The following is a 23,050-nucleotide window of genomic DNA, read 5'->3' as shown; positions in this document are numbered from 1 at the left end:
CACTTTTATTTATCCCCTCAGGCCAAGCCTGGCCCCTAGGGTGGATGTTGATACAAAGTATCATAGTGACCGGCTGGCTCACTACAACCGCATCCCTTCTATCTGCCCTGGCTCGATGCCATCTTGAAGTGGTCATTGGTGGCATTCTCGAGTTTAAGAAATACAGGCAGTAAAATAAATTGCCATACCTGAAAATGTGATAACAAGTTGGTGATTCTGCACACAAAAGAATGAACACTAATCATTTAAACAAAATCAGAACCAGCAAACAGTAATTCAAATTTTTAGAGTAAAACCAGATTTATCAATCTAATACATACCACTTTGTTTTCGCAAAGATAATACGACACACACAGAAACAGGCTCTACTAAATCGAGATTTTGTTGTTAGCAAGAAAAGTAATGCAAACTTTACTCTTTTACATTCTAGAGAGGATGATAACCAGTTTTACGGATCCATAAAATGCCGCATAGTGCACACGATAAAATGAAATGGGGAAATATTCCAAGTAAATTAGAATCACAACCACAAAAATGGTTTACTCTGCCCGCTTGTCCACATTTATGCAAATCAAAATTGAGGAACATCATGTTCAGCTTTGATGACTTCCGTATCCTTCTAAGCGACTGATTGAAAGGCAAGGAAATATACTATTCCACTTCTATGTCAGTTTAATATTTTTGTAGAGAGGAGCACATTTATTGGCTTTGGTTCATTCAATTTTAGCTTGAATCTGTGTCCTTGATTTCCATTTTTTCAATCTATTAAAATAATAATCTCAGTCGTGCCACAGGTCAGAATATTTGAGCTCTAGTGAAGCTTCTTAGATAAATCATTCCACTATCGCCATAGCTATTACAGGAATTCAGTCTTTTTCTTTGGCATTTTAAATCAAAGGATTTTCCTCTCAGAGAATATAAGCTCTGTTTGAATTGATTAGATTAAACTCACACTTTTCGGATTTTTGGGGAATTTAATAGATCAAAAATATTTAGTATTTATAGAGTTTTGCTTAAAACATTCAGGTGAATATTTGTGTTTAGAAGCACTGTTGTTGATGAATGCTGGCATTGTAGAGCCAGAAGGTGGAAGGAGTGGGGGGGAATGAGGTATAAACAGAGAATGATTGTGCAGGCAAAGAAGTAAATTAGGCCACAGATATACAACGACCCTTTCGACCCCCAAAATGGCTGTTCACCTATTAAGTACTAGTTTCTTAATATATAAATTTGACAGTGTTTGCAATCGCCTGACACTATATGGACAGGTAGAAACAAATTTGAAATGTTAAAACTCTGCTTCTGGTTGACCAAAAACGTTTAACTTCAAAACAACAAGTAGGCATCAATTTTCAGTCTTGCTATCCGAGAACATCGTGGTGTTTTCATGAGCACTAATGAAGAAAACGTCTTGGAAAAATAATGTTTTGCTACACCCAACGGGGTGCCATAAATTGTATAGCTTGAGTTGTTTAATTAAGTAACATTACCCCACCTATTCTTCCTGTGACCTATGTCCTGCTGTTACATATGTATACGTAGGGGAGAACAGCTCAGGTAACAGTGTAACAAACATATTTGCACTCCCTTCATACCTGTAGCTTGTTAAACATCCGGAAACATGTGTCTCTTTCCTGCAAACATTACAGCATCAATAGTAGTCTTCCACCATCTCTCTAGGGGCACACTTAGAAAAAATGTACCATCCCCACCCATACACTTCAATTTAAGCTTTATGGCCACCCACTCCTGTGGTAGCCTTGCAAGGTAAGTGTTGTATTTTCCCTCTGGCTCCTCCCCTTTGGTACCTTCCGTCCACCCCTTCCCTTTACTCACCTTTGGAATGTCCGGGAGCTCACCTTAGAATGTTGGTGTGAGCCTCGGTGTATTGAAAGCGGATGACCTGAATAAAGTGACTGCTCATTCTTCTCCTCTGGTGTCACTTGGATTTGTAATAGTAAGCTCTCCCTACTGCTACCTTCACTTCATGGGCACTTCCATATACACGTCCCATCCACTAAGACATACAAAGCACCCACTGATGAATTGTTATGCTGGTGATCAAACGCACACTCACACTGTAGACAAAAAACACAGAAACCACTCCCTCACCTAGGAAGGCATGCATGCACAGATTCACAAACTGCAATTAATGGAAGTTACAGTATCCATCTGGGAAATCCACTTATGATTTCACTGACCAGTGATGAAGTATATCAAAGTATTACATCTGCTCAGAAACAGAATTGTCAACATTTGAAAAAAAACTCCCGTAAGTAGGCAGATACATGTTGCTCTGTGCCACCTGTTTTCCTATGGCCCAGTGAGAAATGTTCACTTGTCTTCTCGAAAAAGAAAATAACAATTTTCTGATGTTCAGCTTGCTGAAATAAAATTTGAACTGTTGATAGACATATCTTTAATGGGCACATTTTCTGCATACTCCAAATTGCTGCTGGAAAAAAATGAGTGTGTTTACCCCAGCTTTTCTCCTTTTTGTAAGGCTAAGGGCAGAGTAATCGCAAAAGAAAATACACTCCCTTGGCCATCTCATCTTATGACTACACCTCGATGCAGGCACTTAATGTGATCGACAAGTAGCTTCTCATTACTGTGCAATATTGCCCACAAATACAGTGAAGTTCTCGTTCACCTACACTTCAGTAAATGCCACCATATTCAACTATTGCTGGCATGGCGATCGCTCACTAACATGCAGAATGACATCCCTGCAGAGAAACTGTTAAGAACAACCAATTATTTGCAGCACCACTGTACATTGTTTCCTATCATACATGACCTGACTTTAATATGCCAATATCTTACTATGTGACCAACGGTGTTGGACGCTATACCAGTTACGGATGGGCTGTTGCACTCCTAACAGCGGCCGCAGTTAGCTTTATCACTGCTCCTTAGCCCTGATCTGCTCAACAGGGCCTTTTTCTGGCTGCCAGCCTGAGACAGGGCACGCTCTGTTCGACTTGGCAGCCATTTTCAATTGTAATGGATGGGCGGCCTCTGTGTTTGTTGACGAGTGTGGTTTACAAGGAGGACAGACCATCTGTCTCAGTTAGCAAAGGTCTTAAGGCGTGAGGTTGTGGATAAACCTGTTCTGTATCTGCTGACAGTCTCTTTCAGCAGTCACGTGTACCCACTCAGATGGTTTACACTGCACAAATACAGTCAGTCTCAAGCGTGACTGGCCAGAAATGAAATTCCATTCCATTAAACTTTTAACTGAAATTAGGAGCTCCTCTGTCTAATGCCTGCTGGAAACTCAAGATAGTGTCATTTATTTCTGTCTGTTATCCTCTGCCTCTGTAATGTGTGTGGCTGACTGAGCACACTGCGAGACATTACTACCCCGAACTCTCAAGAGGAAAGAAAGCGTAAGCAAGCCTGCTTGACAATGCATAGAGCACAGGGAGTCCTTGTAAGTTTGGCAATACCATACCTCTGCCATATAGCGGCAGATGCACCGTTCCGCCAAACATACGGGTCCCCCATTCCGTTTAGAGGTTAGGAATTACTAGGTTTTCGCTAGTGGAGCCTCAGTTTGCTCTGGGAGGAAACTCTTTGTGCGGAAGGTATACCACCATGGGACTGCCAGGACTTAGTGGCTGTAGCGTCAATTCAGTTTAGGGGGACAACCATCACTTATTTTCCCTTTCCTGGTCCCTGAACCACCATACAATCAATACAAGATTGTGGGTAGGGAAATCACTCATTGAACTCCCTCCCGCTCCCCACAGAAAAATTGCTTACACATTACAGTCATTGTTATGTTGGTCTGCACGAACAAAGTCCGGCTTCGGGAGTAATATACTTTGTCAGGTGTGCGCCATGGACGTCATTTAGGGGTCGCCAGGGGTCACAGTCGCAACCGCTGGCTTGCCCCTTGCTACCCCTGGCACTGCTTTTGCGACACCTGGTCTCAGAGGTGGCAAAATCAGGGTCTGGGACACAGGGGCAGCTCTTCCTAATGGACGCTGGTTGGAGCTCCACTTGCCTGGTTTCTGTCAATTATTTTATTATGCAAATAGTGAATAATATTATTAACTATTAGTGTAATACAAAATGGAATACATTAGCTGAAATATGACTCTATCTGGAAGCTAAGGTGAATAAAAAATGCTGTTAAATGCATGCTGTATGCATGTTTGTGGGTGAGAGTGTGTTTATGTGCGCCAAAGTATGTGAATGTGTTAGTATGTGTAAGGGTGTGTGTGCGAGTCAAAGTAAAGGTCAAATGGCTTGTGATGTCACTTCTCCTACCCCTGGCATTCTGGTGAATTGACGTCCATGGAGTGCCCATCAAACTAGGTAATGATTTGATAATGGATCAATACCTTGAAAGGGTTTGCTGTAGGAACAACGCACCGAAGGCACAGAGATCTCCACCAGGCATTCAGTGATCTATAAATAGGACAGGTTGTCCTTAGACGTGGAAGCGAGAGCTGTAGCCTCTGTAGGCCGGGCAGGCCAAGGGGCTGTGCACCAGATGCTGATGAGGCACTCAGTTTCATTTTACACTGAGGAAGCATACCTCGGGTGGGAAGTATCCTGTGACCTGACGCTTCCACATCTAGACCGCAACCTCATAATGCTTGTCTACCACATGGGCTAAACACAAGGAGCATCTATCGAGCCATTTTTTAATTCCAATGATGCTGGTATTGGAAGGACAGAAAAGGGTTGCCAGCCATAAGCGATCAGTGGATTTACAGTAGATGTGGTGTCTTCCACCCATCACTCGTCATGAACAGCTAACAAAAGTGACAAAGGCCCTCCTAATTCACAACGTCACATATGAAGAGGCCACTAAGATTAGTCGCCCAAGGAATCCCTGTCAGCACAGAACACTATTCATGACCTGTCACATGGGTATTAGTAACACAGATTCTGCTCGTAAACTGTGGATAATCAACAATAATTCAGCCCCGAAACATTCTACTCACATCCAGGGCCGGCTTTAGCGCTGGTGGCGTCCGGTGCGAGAATGATCTTTGGCGCCCCCACCCCACATGAACGTCCCCTTTGATTCTTTCAGTACGACCGGGCATAACTGCCCCTCATCTCTCCAATCATACATTTTTGGAAAACACAGAGCCCAACCCTGAGGTCTGCGCCCCCTCCGCAGGTCAGCGCCCAGTGCGGCCGCACCAGTCGCACTGCCCTAAAGCCGGCCCTGCTCACATCCAGAACCTCATCACTGACTCTTCCAAATATTCACTGACCTAATTATGCCAGGTTTATCACTGATTGTTAAAAATAGAAAAAAAAGGAGGAGGGGGTCTACTCTGACATTCTAGTATGCATGCAAAAATACGCCCCACATACTCCTCATTCAATGTTTAGTCATAAAACACACAAACAGCTAAAACAACCCCTTAAACATCTTAACAATGGACAGATCCTGGTATATAAACTTAAATTCCTATACAAGGACCTCCATCAGACTATGTTCCTTTAAACCTTATCAACATCTTACAAACACATGGGGAGGGGGGCAACAAACCTACCAAAGACCTAATTGAAAATACGAGTAGTCTGAGTCCTACCTAAATTGTAATGGCCTTGCACATACATCAGAACCCATGCTAGATTAATTTTCATACACAATATGCTAGTTCGGATGGGACTATCCCCTGCATGGAGTACATTCATGTTCTTCTACCTTATGTGCTGATCTGCAACTTTCTGGTATCCTGTGTTTTATTTTGGCCCCAGCCTCAAGCTAATCTAGGTTGCGGACGAAGGCCTAGGCCTCTCCCTTAATATGAGTGAGGCCCTGGACTTGTCCATGGTGGGACACACAAACTGTGCGTTCATTTGTTTGACAGTGAACTATAGTCCCTGTCATGGGTTTAGGATGCAGAGCAGTGGTGGCAGGGTTCAGTGTATTCTGAATCTGTAGGTGTGGCCAAACATTTTTATATGTGTCACAGGAGCGGAGGCCTACTGTCTTACTTGTGTTAAGTTCTGCTATGTACTGACCCAGGTCATTGAACTAACATCTCAGTGCATGCTTGCATGTATGTATGTAGATGACCTGTGTAGTACATATATTATGTATATGAGTAAACCAGAGTAATGTGGGTCTGTGAGTCCATTTCAGAAGCACCTAGCCCGTGCATGTGCACCTGAGAATGTGCACCCTGAGTTGGAGGTATGGTTGTTTACCTAGACAGTGGGAGTGTATAGCTGACATTCCTGAAGTTGGCAGGGGACCTAGACACTGAAGTGTAAAAAGAGGAGACAAGCTCCTTTTTGAAATTCGATCGGGTCCTTTTGCTGCAAGGAACTATGGATTAGGCTTCCTGAGCCAAGCCATTTGATAAATTGTGTGGGTGAAGGTTGGGGCTGCAATCTCTGTTGTTCAGAGTGTGAAGGGTCCTTCAGGAGATGCCAGGCTTTTGTCTATTTTTCCTGCTCACTGTTCAGAGTGGTAGTTAATAGCCAGGTGCAGATGTTCACACCATTTTGTGCCTCTGTTGTGGGTGCTGTAAATTGGAGATGGCTCTGTTGTGAGAAGCATCAGTTTTCACAAAGGCTGTGTGTGAAAAATAGCCTGGAAAGTACACATGGAAGAAGAACCAACCCAAACCAGTTGTAAAAGTAAAGTCAGAGTATATACATCTTATTTCTGCGTTAGCCATACAAAAGGGGAGGTGCTGACCCACTTGTTGTTTCTGGTCCAAGTTCTCTTTGACCAAGATAAGGGGTGCTCCACAGAGTGCCCGGGGAACTGATGCACTGACAGAGCTGGTGTCTGCCTGACAGCCAACTTCTCAGGATCCAGAGGACATCACCGGAGTCTTACCTGGAAGGAAGAGCTGTATCCCTTTTCTGACGTGGCCCCAGGCTGTCCTACCTAAGAAAAAGAGGGCAGGAGAGTGAAAACACTGCAGGAGGTGCTTGCTACCAGGGTGAGCTAAGCAGCTGATTGGTTCACTGACAAAATATTGCCTCTAGAAATATCGGCATACCAAAATATCGTCACATAAATATCGTTGTAAAAAATATCATAATCCTATATTTATAATGTAAATGACAAAAATATTGATTTAAAAATATTGTTGTCATTATTATTGTACAAAATATCAATGTTTTAAATATATATAAATATAGATATTAAACATATTTTAAAAACACTGATATAATACAACTTAAATATATTTAATTAATTTTGGAATAAATATTACTATTATACTTATTTAAAAAAATGAAAACACATATATATATATTAATATATATATTTAGCTACATATGTAGAATAAAAAATATTAAACTCAGTTTTGAAGTGACATTTTAATGAAAAAAAGTATTTTATATTTAATAAATAAGTATATATATTTATATATATATTTATATATACTTGCTTTTGCTCGGAACGGAGGAAAATTGCTTTTGAAGTTAAGCGTGTTTCCAATTGTTTTTGCTCGGAATGGAGGAAAATTGCTTTTGATATATATATATATATATATATATATATATATATATATATATACACACACACATATATATACTAAAAATGCATTATTATTAAATATTAACAATATTCGTAATTATAAATATCACATTTTTACATACACAATTTTTTTTAATTTTACTTTAAATAAAGTAAAATAAACTATAAAATTCTATAAATAAGACATATACTATTCCCACTACAACCTATACAACAGTACAACAGTGGGAAAAATGTTTGACTCAGTGCGGAAGGGTAAAAGTTTCTATTCCACCCCAGTCAGTACAACAGTAGGGAAATTGCTGAACTCATGAGGGGTAAATCCAATTAATTGCACTTCACACAGTGCAACAGTAAGGAAAGGGTTGCATAGCGGAGGGGTAAAGTTTACTATTCCCACTCCAGTCAGGGTAACAATAGGGTAAGCATTAGACTCAGAAGGGGTAAAATATACTATTTCCATTCCAGTCAGCACAACAGTAGGGAAAGTGTAGGATTGCGGAGGGGTAAAATGTACTAATCCCACTCCAGACATTACAACAGTAAGGAAAGCTAATTGAGGAGGGGTAACATTTACTATTCCCACTCCATTCAGTGCAACAGTAGAGAAAATGTTGGATTGGGGATGGTTAAAATGTAATATTCCCACTCCAATGTATGCAACAGTAGGGAAAGTGTTGGATTGAAGAGGAGTAAAATGTACTATTCCCACTCCATGCAGTGCAACAGTAGCGAAAGTGTTGGATTGCGGAGGGGTAAAATTTACTATTCCCACTCCATTCAGTACTGCTGTAGGGAAAGTATTGGATTTCAAGGGGTAAAACTTATTATTCCCACTTATGTGTATGCAACAGTAGGGAAAGTGTTGGATTTTGGATGGGTAAAATTTACTGTTCCCACACCAGTCAGTGCAACTCCTATACTTCTAAAAAACCTACAACCCACACCTAAAATTTAACATTTAAAAAAAATGAATAACCCAATTAGCATAATTATTTATGAATTAGTTGAGTAACATTAATTTAAAAAAAATATTAATTAATTACAATTAATTTACTTCCCACCCTATACCCATACAAAACTCACAACCTGCATCTGAAACTTAACTTTAAAAAAATTATTACACAATTAACTTACATATTTATAAATTAAGTCATGAATATTAATTAAAAAATAATTATTCATTACAATTAATTTAATTCCCACCCAATACCCCTCCAAAACCCACAGCCCACACCTAAAATGTAACATAAAAAAGTCTTACACAAGTAACGAGTAATCATCAATTCAATAAGTAATAATAATAAAAAATCAATTAATAATTAATTATATTAAATTACTTCCCACCCTGTACCCCTATAAACCCCATAACCCGCTGTGGTATTAAAAATCACAAACATTTATTGAACTAAATTTAATAACTACTAAAATTATACCAACTATATAAAAAAAAACATTAACTATAGAAAACATTTATTCCATATACATTTAAAATAGAAACGAAAATACATAACAATAATTAAAAAGCGATATTAGAAACAACTATATTTTTGTAAGCGATATTAATGTTTTAGATGTTTTCAAAATCGATATTTCTTACCTTAAAATCTATATTCTTAACAACAATATTCTTGCAGATGATATTTCTATATCACCATGTTGTAGTCACAATATTTTTATATGAGAATATTTTGTTCCGATATTTTGTCTGAATACCCAGCTGATCACATAGCTGAGGTTATATACGCCCATAGAGACTCAGGAGAGAGTGACCTGCTTGCTCCTGGATTAGAACATTGACTCTCTTGCTTGAAGTGGCTGCACCATGGCACTGTTGAAGTGTGCCTGAGTGGACTCCACCGATGTGACCCAGAAAACGGCCTTCACTGTGGCACTCTTCTGAAGTGTGCTATTACAGACTGAGCATTTGTGACTCTGAAATCTTGTGCCCAAAGTGGACAGTACAGTTGCAAGACAGAATATGCGTTGAAGCAGACTGCACCAACTGGTTGACTGAGCTGTGCAGACCAAGCCACTGACCCATCACCATAAGTGGTGTTAAAGCTACACCATAGCCCTGACAACTGCATTAAGTGGCCCATGATCCCTGACCATACCCAACACCCTGCAACCGGAAAATACCTACAAATGCCAAAGGAGGCCTCTGCAGCTGCTGCTTCCCCAGACTCGACCAGAGTGCTGATGCCCTTGCAGCTGGTGTGCATTTCTCCCTCAGGAGGGGTTAATCAGGTACAGAGGTGGCCCGACCGATATCAAAGGGAAAAAAGGGCTCACATTTGTGAGGTTTACATACTGGGACTTAGACTGTATAATTGAGTGCACAAACCCTGAACAAGAGTGGTAGCACTGCACCCGTGTCTTAAAGCTGGCACATATAGTTAGGAGATGCTGAGGATAAAGGGACATTGAACCCTCAGTACATTGTCCCCACAAAGGTGAATATTCATACCTTTATACTGCAGTGTGTGGTACCTAATTTTCATGTGTATCAAAGTACAGTCTTTTTTTATAAAATGCAAGCACTGGGTTGGACAATCAATTATTGTGCTGCTGGCTGATTGTTCATATCTGAGCTTGATACACCTTCACACGACCTCCTTGAGAAGCCTATGAATACTCACCATTGATAATAATGAGAGTCAGGTACTGAAGGAGTTATATTTGTCCTAGTTTGCAGAGTGAAAGTAAGACTGACCTTGGGACTGCAGAGCCAAACAACCCAAGTCATGCGCCTAAGTCCCAGTAGCCTCTGTTTGCCCGTTGGCCCACAAAACGGAATCTAGCAATGGTAGTCTTGTCAAACACTAATCACCCTCTACTTTCTCAACTTAAAAATTTAGGGCCTCATTTATGAAAAGTGTCGCATCACTGCGTGAAAGCAGTGATGCGTCACTTTTCACTGCACCCTCCCTGTGACTCCAATGATGCGTCATATTTACAGTATGACGCATCATGTCGCAAGGAGTCACAGATACGTCAGTATTTCTGACGTATCTGTAGGCGCAAAAGTGACGCATTGCTGGAGTGTCACAAAAGTGATGCAACTCCAGCAATGTGTCCTTTCACAGGGGGCAAGCCCCATGTGAAAGGGCCTGCGTCAGTCTTACGCCTGCTGTGAGGCAGGTGCAAATTATTGACGCATTTGCACCCTAGAAATGGCGCAGTGAAATCTCGTAGATTTCACTGCGTTACTTCTACGATGCTTACTTACGTGGGAATGCCCACCCTGCATACATTATACCTGACGCAGGTATAATGTAGCGCAGGGGTTTACAAAGTGACGCATCTACCTAGATGCGTCACTTTGTAACTATGGTCCAGTTTTTACGCCACTGATGCGTCTCAAAAAGTGACGCACCGGCGGCGCAAAAGCGACGCAAGGACTCATAAATGAGCCCTCTAGCCTTTTAATTAACAATTCTAACCTTCTTCTCTGAAAGATCTGAATGAGGCAGAATTTGAAGGTTTGCATAATAGAATAGAAATAACAGTCCCACCACAGTATTCAGGAGTCAAATGTACCACAGGATCATCTCTTTACTGAAACAGTTTTTAACTCAAAACCTTCCAGCTGACATCAAAGAATGTACCAAACAGTTCAACTAAGAACTTGCAAATCTAAAAAGACAAAGGTGAAGATCCCAGTGCGAGGCTTTAAATCACTATACAAGAGAAGCAAAGAAAAGTAATTTAGAGGCAGAACCAAAAAAGCTCGACAAACACATTAATGACGCACCTAATCAAACCAAGGACATTTTCAATATATACCATGCATTGACCTGTCCAGCAACTTTAAAAATAGTCCTTGCTACAACACTTGAAAGATATTTTTCATTTTTAAAGAAAAATACCAAGTGTGGGGGGGGGGGGTTTAGAACCCTTAATCGTCCAATTACAACTATTCACCTGCATCCTCGTTCAACCCAACCCCTGAGGAAGAATAATGAGAGGAAGTGCTAAGTCTAAAGAATTTAATACATCTGTCAATTCTTGTCCTATAACCTGTGTAAAAACGTCCTTCTCATGCTAACTTATATAACCACTCTGATAAACTGAAACATGCAATTATTTCTCCACTACTAAAGAAATATATTGTAGACCCTCAAATACTGGCCAATTATTGTCTATTTCCAAATTATCTTCCCGAAGAAAAACCCTTAGTATGGGTAGAAGCAAATCAGTTAAAGGACTATACCGAACAAAATCAGGTGTTCAGTGAGCTACAATCAGGTTTCCATCCCTCAAGAGGAAAGGAATCAATCTTTGCCAAACCTTTTGAGTCGCTTCTCACCATACTCATCAAAGGTCAGCAAGCTGCCTTTATTCTCCTGGACATGTTTTTAACCTATGACACCGATGATCATGCATTTACTTGCACAGACTAAGAGCACTGTTTGAAATTTCTGGGCCAGCCCCAAATGGCAGCTCTGGAGTTCATTTTTTCGTGGCTATATAAAGTAAGTAAGCATGGGTCATTCTGACTACTCATCTTTTGTTCTGTATGTGGGTCCTCCAAAGCTCTACACTTTCTTATATACTGTTTAATTGTTGCCTGCATCCTCTACCTCAGTCTCTAGACCCACGATATATTCACTTCCAGATATACGCTTATGACACCCACATCTACAACAACAGCTACCTAGACCACATATAACAATGAATAAGTGTAAGCTTTCTAACCAAATTAAAAATTTGAATCTCAGGTGGTCAAGATACTGCATATGTACAATTTCAGTGGCCTTCCAGTGCTGAACTTGCTCAGAAAGCAAAAAATCTGGGTTTCATTTTTGACTCAAACTCTGATTTCTCGCACAAATCAATGCTGTGGCCAAGGGGGTCAAGATGCAAATTTCTCAGGCCCAAAACCCTCATCTACAATCCTCACTCTGAAATCATGTGTTGGGGCATCTAGACTATTGCAATGTGATTCACACACAGATCTGCAAAATAACTTGATGGACAGACTAGAGATTACTAAGCAAGCACAAAGATGTGCCTGTAAGTACATATATTTGACCATGCCAATTCAGCTTTTGGGGTATGAGTATTGGGACCCTGATCCCAAGAATTTAGATCACTTTGGAAAACAAGAAGTAACCTTTGCTGAGGAAAGGAACCAAGAAGACGCTGAGGAGAGACTATCCCTGAAACTGGGGGATTGGCCTGCAGGGGTTGCCTACTGCCAAAGAGAGGAGAAAGGAACTTTGTGTGTACCTTTGCTCAACTTGTTGAGGATCTCCAAGGGCTTGGAAAAGAGCTTGCCTCCTGCTGAAGTCTCAGGGACAACAGACTTCAACCACCAGCTCCCCAGAGTTCTTTGGAAGTGCCTACTGCTGTTTTGGGCCTTCTGAGGGACTGCGTGTCACAAGGAGCTGGAAGCGGGACTCACGGAGAAGAAGCGTGTTGCCGTCGCAGTCGCTGCTGTCGCATCACTGAACAAGGGTGTCGCCGCTGTAGCTGTCGCATTGCAACGCATCACGAGAAGCGCCCCGCAACGCCGAAGAAGCATGTAACCATCGCAGCCATCGAAGCTGACGCATTGCACCACACCACGAGAAGAGTCTCGCATCGAGGAAGAAGTGTGTCACCGTCGCATCTTGGATGACGCCGCTGTAGCTGTCGCATAGCACCGCATCAAGAAAAGCGCCTCGCATCCACGGAGAAGCGTGCCGCCGTCAGAGCTGCTGCCGTCGCATCTCTGAACAAGGGTGTCGCCGCTGTAACTCTCGTATTGAGCGGAAGCGTCTCGCATCGCTGGAGAAGAGTGTCGCCGCCAAAGCCACTGTTGTCGCATCACTGGACAAGGGTGCCGCCGCTGTAGCTGACGCATCGAGCCGAGATCTCTCGCAACATCAGAGAAGTGAGCCGCATCAGGAAGATCTTCACGTCTTTATTACTTTGCACCAAACTCTCATCGCATCAACATCGTTGCAACACTTTCATTGCCCTGCGTGTCGCATCTAAAGGTACATTGACTTAAAGTGTCGCATTTAAGAACTAAAGAGACTTAAGCTAAATTCTACCATTTTAAAGTAACAATATTGTGGATTTTTGTCGTTTATGGTCTTGTGGTAAATCTATATAAAGAATATTTATTTTTTATATAAAACTTGTGTGGTGTCCATCTGTAGTGTTGTCACTTGATTACTGTATGTGTTCACAAATGCTTTACACACTGCCTCTGAGATAAGCCTGCCTGCTAGTGCCAAGCTACCACGGGGGTGAGCAAGGGTTATTTTAGGAGTGTACCCCTTTACCCTGACTAGAGGCAAGAGTCCCTATTTGTCACAAGTGCAAACCTGTGCCAACTAGAGACCCCCAAGTCTAAAATGATGTATTATTCTTTATACAATATATACATATTAAACAGAAATATCACCATTCATGTCAGGTGCTATTATATGTATGAGTATGTGTATGTATGTATTTTTACTTTTGATTATAACTGGCCTATAGTTAAGACTAAACTGGGACATTCGTGCAAAACGTCAGTTCACTTAACAAGAAGGTTTAGCGTTAAGGCATGCTTATAAGGTTAAACACTTGTAAGACTCCAAGACTTTTAGCATGGTTCTATTCTTTTATACATTTGATTGATATGGAATGATACATCTTGTTTTAGAACATAGTACATTTTAAGTTTATATTTAAAATTTTAATTTTATGAATTTGTATGTGTGAAAGGCAGCTATTTTTTTTAAACTGTGTGCCGGAAGCACTTTAATAAATTAAAAATGTCTACTTTTGAACACTTTGAATCCATGATACTGTCAAACCAGCACCAATGTGAATTGTCTCATGGTCCAGAGCTCCCATGGGCAGCAGAGGAATAGAGCCACGGCAGATTTTAAATCAAACACAAGTTGGGACACATTTGGAAGAACATTGTGTGAGATCCAAAACAGGTGTCAGTGGTATTTCACGCATAAAATGGCTTATTATTATGTGATCCCAGACTTCCCTTTTCTCCATTCTAGAAGTGTGTGCCAAAAAGATAGTCTCTGAAAGGACTTTAATGAAAATGCTTCACGTAGAAGATCCTAAGAATAATAATCAATCCATTGTGGCAGAAATGCAAAGTAACTTTGCCCTTTGTTCACAGCACAGAACATTTCCTTTGCCAAAGACTAAGAGTCAACATACAGCAGTTGATGGGGAAGGCAATTCACTGGACACTTCTATCTGGCTTCAGTACAATGAGTGAAACTTCCTTCCAAAGACTATTCTGCTGCTTTTTTTCCAATTGCATAAAAGGCTAAACGAGATCAGTTAGGGTTTGACGGAGCACGAGCAACACTGCAAATCAGAATAGGATAGCTCCTGCTCCTCTGCACCAGAGGTTCTTCTGCATCACTTAGAGGTGGTGGGACTCCTAGACATCCATCAGCGGAGTCTCACCTGGCTTTATCCTGGGAAACTGATAATAATGTAGTTCAGCTGTCACAGGTCTGCCAGGGCAATGCGTTGGAAGGCCCATCCAATTGAAGGTCCCACACTTTTCAGACCTGGACCATCATGTGAGGCATGGATGGCATAGGCATAAAAATGATGAGTGGTCCTCATGCTCAGGGAGGACATTTCCTGGGCGTCATTGATATTTTGTTTTACAGTAATAACCATCCACTTTAGGAGTTTGTCTCTGAATAACCAAAAAAAAGCTGTTGTGATATATCAGGCACTTGGCATTATTGTTTTGTGTATTGATTCTTTATTGAGTATAACATTAAACATTGCATGACAAAGAAAAGAGCACAAGAAAGAAAAGAATTATGATTAAAGTTCTCTTACAATGCTTGTGGTGGGTCCCTCCGGATGGGTGAAAGACCTACACTACAGAGGGCTGGTAGGGACGCCACCCACTATGGATTATCTGACCTTCAGAGAGTCTGATTAAGTGTTGGTGTTGCACAAAATCATCTGATTTCTGAAGGAGAACAGACATCTTCAAGGGATTTTCCTCCTCCCTACTCTGCAATGAGAGAGGAAATTCCACAGGAGGATTAAGCTCCTGGTTTATCAGTTCTTCTAGAAAATAGAGGCTCATATCTAAATCAAACCCTCGAGTCTTGTGATGGTAGCTACATTTTCTTAGAGGTTGTGTTGGCCAGTCAGATCATTGTGGCACGGCTATACCTGTACCAAAATAACTGACAGGAGCAAAAACACCCATGGCCAATCCAGGCTTCCTGTTTTTTTATGTTTTTGATACCAAGTTAGTGGTACGGTACCAACCGTCCAGATATCTCTAACTTTTTTTGAGGGTTAACCCCTTCATGCCCTACCTGAGCACACTAACACTAATTTCTCAAAACAGCTGAAGGGATTTACACCAATCACAAAAGCATGCTATCTGAGTAAAGTTCTAACTTTTGATCAAATTTAATCAAGAGTCCCTGTTTTTTTAATTTTTTGATACCTCAGGTATGCCAAGGTACCAACCGTCTACATATCACTAACTTTTTCTGGGGGCTATCCCATTCATGCCATACCTGAGCAGGTCTTTAAATACTAATTTCTCAAAAAATCTGAAGGGATTTTATTAAATCACAAAAAGCATGCTTTCTGCTTAAAGTTCTAACTTTTAGACAAATTTGGTGTAATTCCATTAAGCTATTATTTCTGTATTGAGCAACCAACTTTTCTATAGGAAATAAAATTGGAAATTGCACTTTTGGGACCCTCTACTTTTTCTTGGCTAACGCCTTGACGGATCAGTCTGAAACTGTCCAGAAGGAAAATTGGATGAACTTGTTTTTTGGAACGTTTTATGTAGATTTATCAAACGGCACCTGTTAGACGTGACATTCTTGGCGTGGGTTTTTCCCCTATCTTTTGCCTCTACTACCTGGATTTTTGACGCTGTGCTAGATTTCGTTTTTGCTGGTTTAGATGCTTTGGACACTCTGCCACTGCTAATCAGTGCCAGAGTGTAAGTGCTCCCTGTGTAAAATATCATATTGATTGGATATACCTGATTGGCATATTTGTATCACCATGAAGTCCCTAGTAAAGTGCACTGTGTGTGCCAGGGCTGGTGATGACAGATGCTACTAGTGGGTCTGCAGCGCTGGTTGCGCCACCCACATGAGTAGCCCTAAAATGGTGTCTCAGGCCTGCCACCGCAGGCCTGTTTGCAGTCGCTGGACTGCCATGTCCTCCTGGCCAGTGTCCACACTGGCCGGGCCTAACCCTTCCCTTTTTGTGCACATCAGTCATCCCTATGGAAGGCCCAAGGTACCCCCCTGGGCAGGGTGCAGTGTATGTAAAAGGTAGAGCATGTACTAGTGCAGGTACCATGCTCTGGTAGTGGACAGCGGCCATTTTGTGTGTTCACTGCTGCAAGGTTATCTTGCTCCATAGGCTAACATGGGGGAGGCTGGTGCCAATGGCTATCAGCCTATCTTCTCATAGGAACAAGATAAGACATGAGTGTTTGATATCCCTGAGCTCAGCATTTAATAACACATCTTTTAGGAGAGGTTGTTTTTAAATCCTGAGTTGGATAATAGTACTTTTTAGAGAGTAGCTGTTCTCTTGTCTGACCCTTCTGTGTGCCTGGGCATGCTTGTGGATTGACTGTCTGGTTTGAGAGTGACAGGGGCTGGGGATCCCCCAGGAGGTTGGCTGAGTCAGCCCTTTGCTGAATGACGACATTTGCAAGTAGAGTGGAGGGAGGAGGTAGCACCTGGGAGTGAATAGGGATGTGCCTGCCTGCCACAGTGCTGGCTCCACCTCCTGCTGGGCGGCTGACGACTCTGCCCCTCACTCTGAAAGGAAAGAAGAAGCCAGGAAAACAAAGTGCTCCAGCAACACCCAGAACTGGATCAGACCGTGCTCAGGACCCACTTGCACAAAGACTTCAAAGACTTTTAGGGGTATAAGTAAAGGACCCCTGACAACAGATTTTTAGATTCTACAATCAAGAGGAACCTCTGCTGAAAGACGGACTGCTGAAGGACTGAAGGAAGATTGCCTTGCTGTGTGCTCTAAGGGCTGACCTGTTCTGCTGTGCAACTGAAGCTGAGGAGGAGAAGGGGCCTTGCTGTGTGCTGTGACCCTGCCTACTTGACCTGACAAGACTTTGCTGTGTGCTGTGTCTTCAACTCTGAATCTCCAAGGGCCTGAGAAGAGCTGGCCTCCTGTTTTGCAACCCAGGGACAGAAAGGTTGCCAAGACTTTAAGACTCTGCTGTGTCCCCTCTGTGCTGCTGTGTGCTGCAAGGACCGTGGGCTGTTTCTGCCATGTTTCTAAACATCTGCCCCGGGGAGTGCGCTGGCTGCTCTCTGTTTTGCTGGAGAGCGCCGCGCTGATCTTGGGTCTGACACCGGTTGCCGCGTGGAGAAGATCGACGTGCTCATCGGCACATGTACTGCTGTGTGCTGTGGCCGCAGGATTGAGGGCGTCCCCCGTGCTAACGGATCCGCTGTGAGGCTTGGCGGCGTCATGATCGACCCGCTGACACGGGGCGCCTTGGAAATTCCTGCCCGCGATTCACCGCCGCGGCCCGGGGGCCTGAAACTGATCGAAAGCTGCACTTCCCCGCTCTGCGAAGCCACGGAGAAGAGAACGAGGAGGCCGCGACCTGATTAGTTGCTGGTAGGAGGCTTGGCTGGAGGAGCCGCGCTGCGAGTGGCTGACTCTGGTGACGTCGACACCGTCACTGGGGGGGCTCGTCGAGGGAGCCGTGACCGGATTGGTCCATCGCTCGGGAGCTGTGAAAGCCCTGCACCGCGCAGCCTGAGAGGAGCGCTTTAGTTATAAGCGTAAGAGGCACCGCTGGAGGAACGTGGGTATTTAACTACTGAAAGCCTACGAACTTATTCTTTTTCTTTGAATACGAAGTCCCACGAGAGACTAGAGACTATCTTTTTACGCTCCTAACAACCTAAGAAAACGATTAATGTGCAACGCTATGATAATTGATTTCCACTGCTGAAACTAGATAAAGTTATATTTTTGATATACTTACCAGTGTGGTCTACGTTTGTGGTGTACTAGGGGGGTCATTGTAGTTGTTACGTGCAAATACTTTACACATTGCCTTGGGGATAAGCCTGTCTGCTCGAGCCAAGCTACCTAGAGGGTGAGCAGGGGTTATCTACCGTGTGTGTCTCTGTACCCTGACTAGAAGCAAGGGTCCCTATTTGGCCTAAGGTGCTTACCTCTGCTAACTAGAGACCCCCAGATCTAACAGCACCAAAGTTATTTAGAAAGCAAAAGATGCTTTTTCTATTGAACCTCTGCTCTAAATCTAGCTACAAAGTGGTGACTGTCATTCGTCACTGTGTAACACATACATATAAAAATATATATGTATGTATTCGGATCTCTGGCTCTTTTATCCCACAGGTGCCCCGCACATGAATTATTGCTTTCCCTATAGGAACATGGTTCTAACTATAACAAGAATCAAACAACAAGAGAGAGAGGGTCAAAACACACTCTTGGTCCCCCTAGGAGAATACTATTAAACAACAAAAGAGTATGGGAAAAATACTACAAAGGAGGGAGTGAAGCCAATACAAAAAAATCAATCAGATTTGTAAAAAGATTTGTAAAAAGAGCCCTCACTCACCAACCTGGTTGGTGACATGCTTCATAATTGGGCCCCCACCAGGGAGGTCTAATACCTCCCCGGTGTGCTACTACGCCTGTTTACAGCGGAGCTGGTGATTGAATGTGATGTGTGAGTGCAGAAGAATGTGCAAAGTGCGATAAAACATGTCAAGGTTTTAAACCAAAATTCTTTATTGGGGTAAACCCGGCATTAATTAAAAAAGGGATTGTAATAACTAAATACCAGATCTGGTTAGTTATCCCTTATAGTGAAAGAAATATATACAAAATGGTCAACATGTTTCTGCCTTTTTAGCGTGTTCACCAGGCATTCGTCAGGACCCTTCTGCCCTGGTGGTATGCACGCGCTAAGATCCAGGAGATGCAGGAACCCGTAGATCCAGGAGATGATCTACGGGTTCCAAGATAGAGGGAACCCTAGGTGTTCCGGCGGGTGCAGCGCTTTGATGAAAGTGTGACTATAAGTGCGCACCCCCCTCCTGGATCTATGATGTGAGGCTGATTATAGCTTTGACCACATTGTCTTCAGAAATCCTGAAGTTTTCCGGTAACAAAAACTGTGAGTTTTTTAAGTATTACTGCCATCGGTTGGGTGCACCTTAGCGCGTGCATACCACCGGGGCAGTAGGGTCCTGACGAATGCCTGGTGAACACGCTAAAAAGGCAGAAACATGTTGACCATTTTGTATATATTTCTTTCACTATAAGGGATAACTAACCAGATCTGGTGTTTAGTTATTACAATCCCTTTTTTAATTAATGCCGGGTTTACCCCAATAAAGAATTTTGGTTTAAAACCTTGACATTTGTTATCTCACTTTGCACATTCTTCTGCACTCACACATCACATTCAATCACCAGCTCCTCTTGGGAATCCAACTCTCATACTCCCTCAATTTTGTTTAATTTCAGCTCGGCAGTAATTCGAGTTTACAGGAGACACGCACACGGTCTCTGTGCACAGGTAAACATTGCCGATTCTTCTCACACGCAATACAGATTGGCCTGGGAGCCACAGGGATTATAACACAGTTGCGTCTTTAATCTCACAGATATTCGGTCATCTCAACCTGCACATCATGAAGGGACATATGAACTTAGTACTTGACCTTCATACGTTACCATAAGGAACGTGACCCCTTGATCTATATCGGGTAAGCTGGCATTCAGTCCCGTTTTTATTGTTAATGGATTATCCTATGGGCAACATCCTTATCACCTTCCCTTTCTAATTTTTAGGCACGCAATCAAGCCTAGGACCCACTCAGGTTGCCCCTATTGTCCTGATGAAGACCCGCATGGCCAAGGTTCAAAATTCCCTGTAGGCCATCTAGACGGGTCGAAACGTCGACGCCCCCCCTTTTAACACCTGGGACACGCAATTCTTTTACGTGCTATACCATGAATTGGATTTTGTTTGCTAAATGTACAATTGATTTTTGATAATTTGTAAACGTGACCAGGCTCTTTTGGATGGTGATTGACAACCGGTCCCCTTGTGAAATCAATTAATATCCTTGTCACTACTTTTTATACTATTTCTTTCTCACTCACTCACCCTTTAGCACCCTTGCTATACGCACGTTCCCTCTGGAGCAACCTTGTGTCAAATATTACAGAAACTACAAAATTGTAAAAATAAATGTATGGTGATTTAGAAGCTGGATGTTGCTGTCTTTATGTTGGAACATAGTATTTAATACTGTGAGCTACCCTAAATAATTTTTCTAATTTAGCTCGGACTTATATAAGGATATAACCAAATGTGAATTTACTGTTCTGTGTTAATAATCGGTTTAGGTGGTTATGTTATGTTTTTAAAAAAAACAATAAAAAGATTTAAAAAAAAAAAAAAAAAAAATCGGTTTAGGACCACTGTTTTTTGTATCAAGTTTACACCCAGGTCCTTGACTTTTTGGGTTACCCCATTTTTGTAATGGCCGTCCTAACAAGCAGCATATATAATAGGGTGCTAGTTAGTCTAAAGTGCATAGTGCTATTTTTAACCTCATTCCCCTACAATTCAGTTTCAAGTTCTATGACTCATAAATGATGTTGATAAAAGTCCTGGTTCTATCCAAAACTTTTGAATCTTCCAACCTGACTTATACTCTAAACAATCCAATGTTTCGGTGCACATTAACAGTCTCATTGTTAAACAGATAACTAGCAGTCTTTCTTCAATCCAAATATTCCCAATAATATAAGTGTACAAACAGTTCTGCATCCTTGTTATTGCCCCATGGTGTCTCAGTCCCCATCAATAAAATCAATCGGGATTCCTGTTCACGCAACTCATTCTGTCGGTTCCCCCTCTTGGGTGGGCCCTGAGGTGTTCGATGCCCCAATAGGAGAATGTCAACAAGGAACAATTGTGCATCTGATCAAAGCGTCAAGCTACTGGATAGCTCTTATCCACATTTCCTATTGTTCTTTTGTGCTGTAGGATTCTCAATTTCAATTTATTTTTGGTACTACCAATGTACAGCTTGTTGCAGCCACATATTTATGCATAGATGACAAAATCCGTATTATATGTTATCCTCTTTCTGATCGGCACTGTACGACCATCCATTGTGCGATAGCTCATGCTGTTTATCCTATATTCACAGGCCTTACATGAGTTGCACTTTATGATGCCTTCCTGGTTCCTTGATAACCATGATCTACTGACTTGAGGTCAAGATATCTCCCAAGGATAGCACCTTTTTCGATGTGATTTGTGGCCCTCTTGCAAAACTTTCAGTGAGATGATCAGCATTTTTTATAACACACCAATGTTTTTTGAGAACCGTCGTGATGCTCGGTTGTGCCAAGTTGTATTCTAGGAAAAGCCTCTTGACAGTGTTACTGTTCTCCTCCTGGGACAATTGGGAATAGAGAGAATCTCTTCTCGTCTTTCCTTTGAACTTATGTTTCGCATCCTCGAGAACTGTTATTGGATATCCTCTCTGTCTAAACATCCCAAAATAGTCTATCCACTTCTTCATCATACAGTTCTTCTGTGGAGCAAATCCTCCTTGCTCTCAGCATTTGACTGTTGGGAATACTCCATTTCAGTGCAAATGCGTGGCCACTGCTAGCGTGCAAAATGGAGTTGGTTGCAGTCAGTTTTCTGTGGATTCTCGTAGTCAGAGCCCCCTCCTTGACATCCAACTCCACGTCCAATAATATATATATGTATTCATTCTAGGTGCGTAGATGTAGTTTTAAGAATGGAGTAGGACAGCGAGTCTGGGTGAGTTTGAGATCAAGACTGAAGAGGTACTGACCCTAATGCTGTCTTTAAGAAGGCTTTTTTCTCTGGTGAAGATAATAGATAGAATGGTGGGCATATCTTTCAATGGTAAGATATTTTGGGGTTATGAGCCTTTGGTGGGTGAGCTGAGGTGCTGGATTTTGATAGGCTGGGTCACAGAACGTATTAGGCAGGTGAGAATTAAGGAGACCAATGACTATTTGTTTGCTGAGATTGTTTTGGGGGCTTATGGTGTGCCCCTGGTATATTCAACCCAGAATATCAAGGCAGGGCAATGTTGAGGGCAAAATATTGAATTTAAAATATCAGAAGGTAAGGTGGTATAAATGTTCTATACCTGTCTCCACATATATTGCTATACTTCCCTATATACAGCTCCCTTTTGATATTCTGTCCACAATATTCTTGTATGTTGTATGTTGTACAAACCTTTGCATTGAGTGTGCATCCATTCTGAGGAGGAAGTTCTCTTTGCCTTATGCAAGTCTTACCAAGGATTTTAATATTTCTGATCGGTTGGAGGGTGGTAGAGGATGCCTGGTTGAAAATGATGTTGGAAATACAGGGGGCTTCTTTGAGATCTGGTTAGGTAAGTCTAAAATAGAGTAGAGGGAAAAAGGGAAAGTGGTAAATGGTTCACTTGCAGAGCTGTAATATTGCTTTGGAATGTCTGTTTGGGAAGTGACATTGGCTTTAGGGGTAGGTTTGGGGCGTGATGC

At 42.1% G+C, this 23,050-nt stretch overlaps 1 protein-coding gene across 2 annotated transcripts in view; it reads right to left on the bottom strand.

Moving 5' to 3' along the window:
- Positions 1–23,050, bottom strand: part of CDH20 (cadherin 20) — a 1,519,872-nt gene that overhangs the window by 880,381 nt on the left and 616,441 nt on the right. Inside the window, exon 4 of one of the 2 annotated variants that reach the window (XM_085606877.1) lies at positions 6,827–6,877. The exons of the other annotated variant lie outside the window; for it this stretch is intronic. The gene's annotated coding sequence lies outside the window, so the exon portion shown is untranslated. The remainder of the gene's footprint in view (positions 1–6,826; positions 6,878–23,050) is intronic. 2 annotated transcript variants of the gene reach the window in all.

The sequence above is a fragment of the Triturus cristatus genome, chromosome 5_2 (genome assembly GCF_964204655.1).
Source record: "Triturus cristatus chromosome 5_2, aTriCri1.1, whole genome shotgun sequence".
NCBI classification, from domain to species: Eukaryota; Metazoa; Chordata; class Amphibia; order Caudata; family Salamandridae; genus Triturus; species Triturus cristatus.
This window is presented reverse-complemented; position numbering and strand designations above follow the sequence as displayed.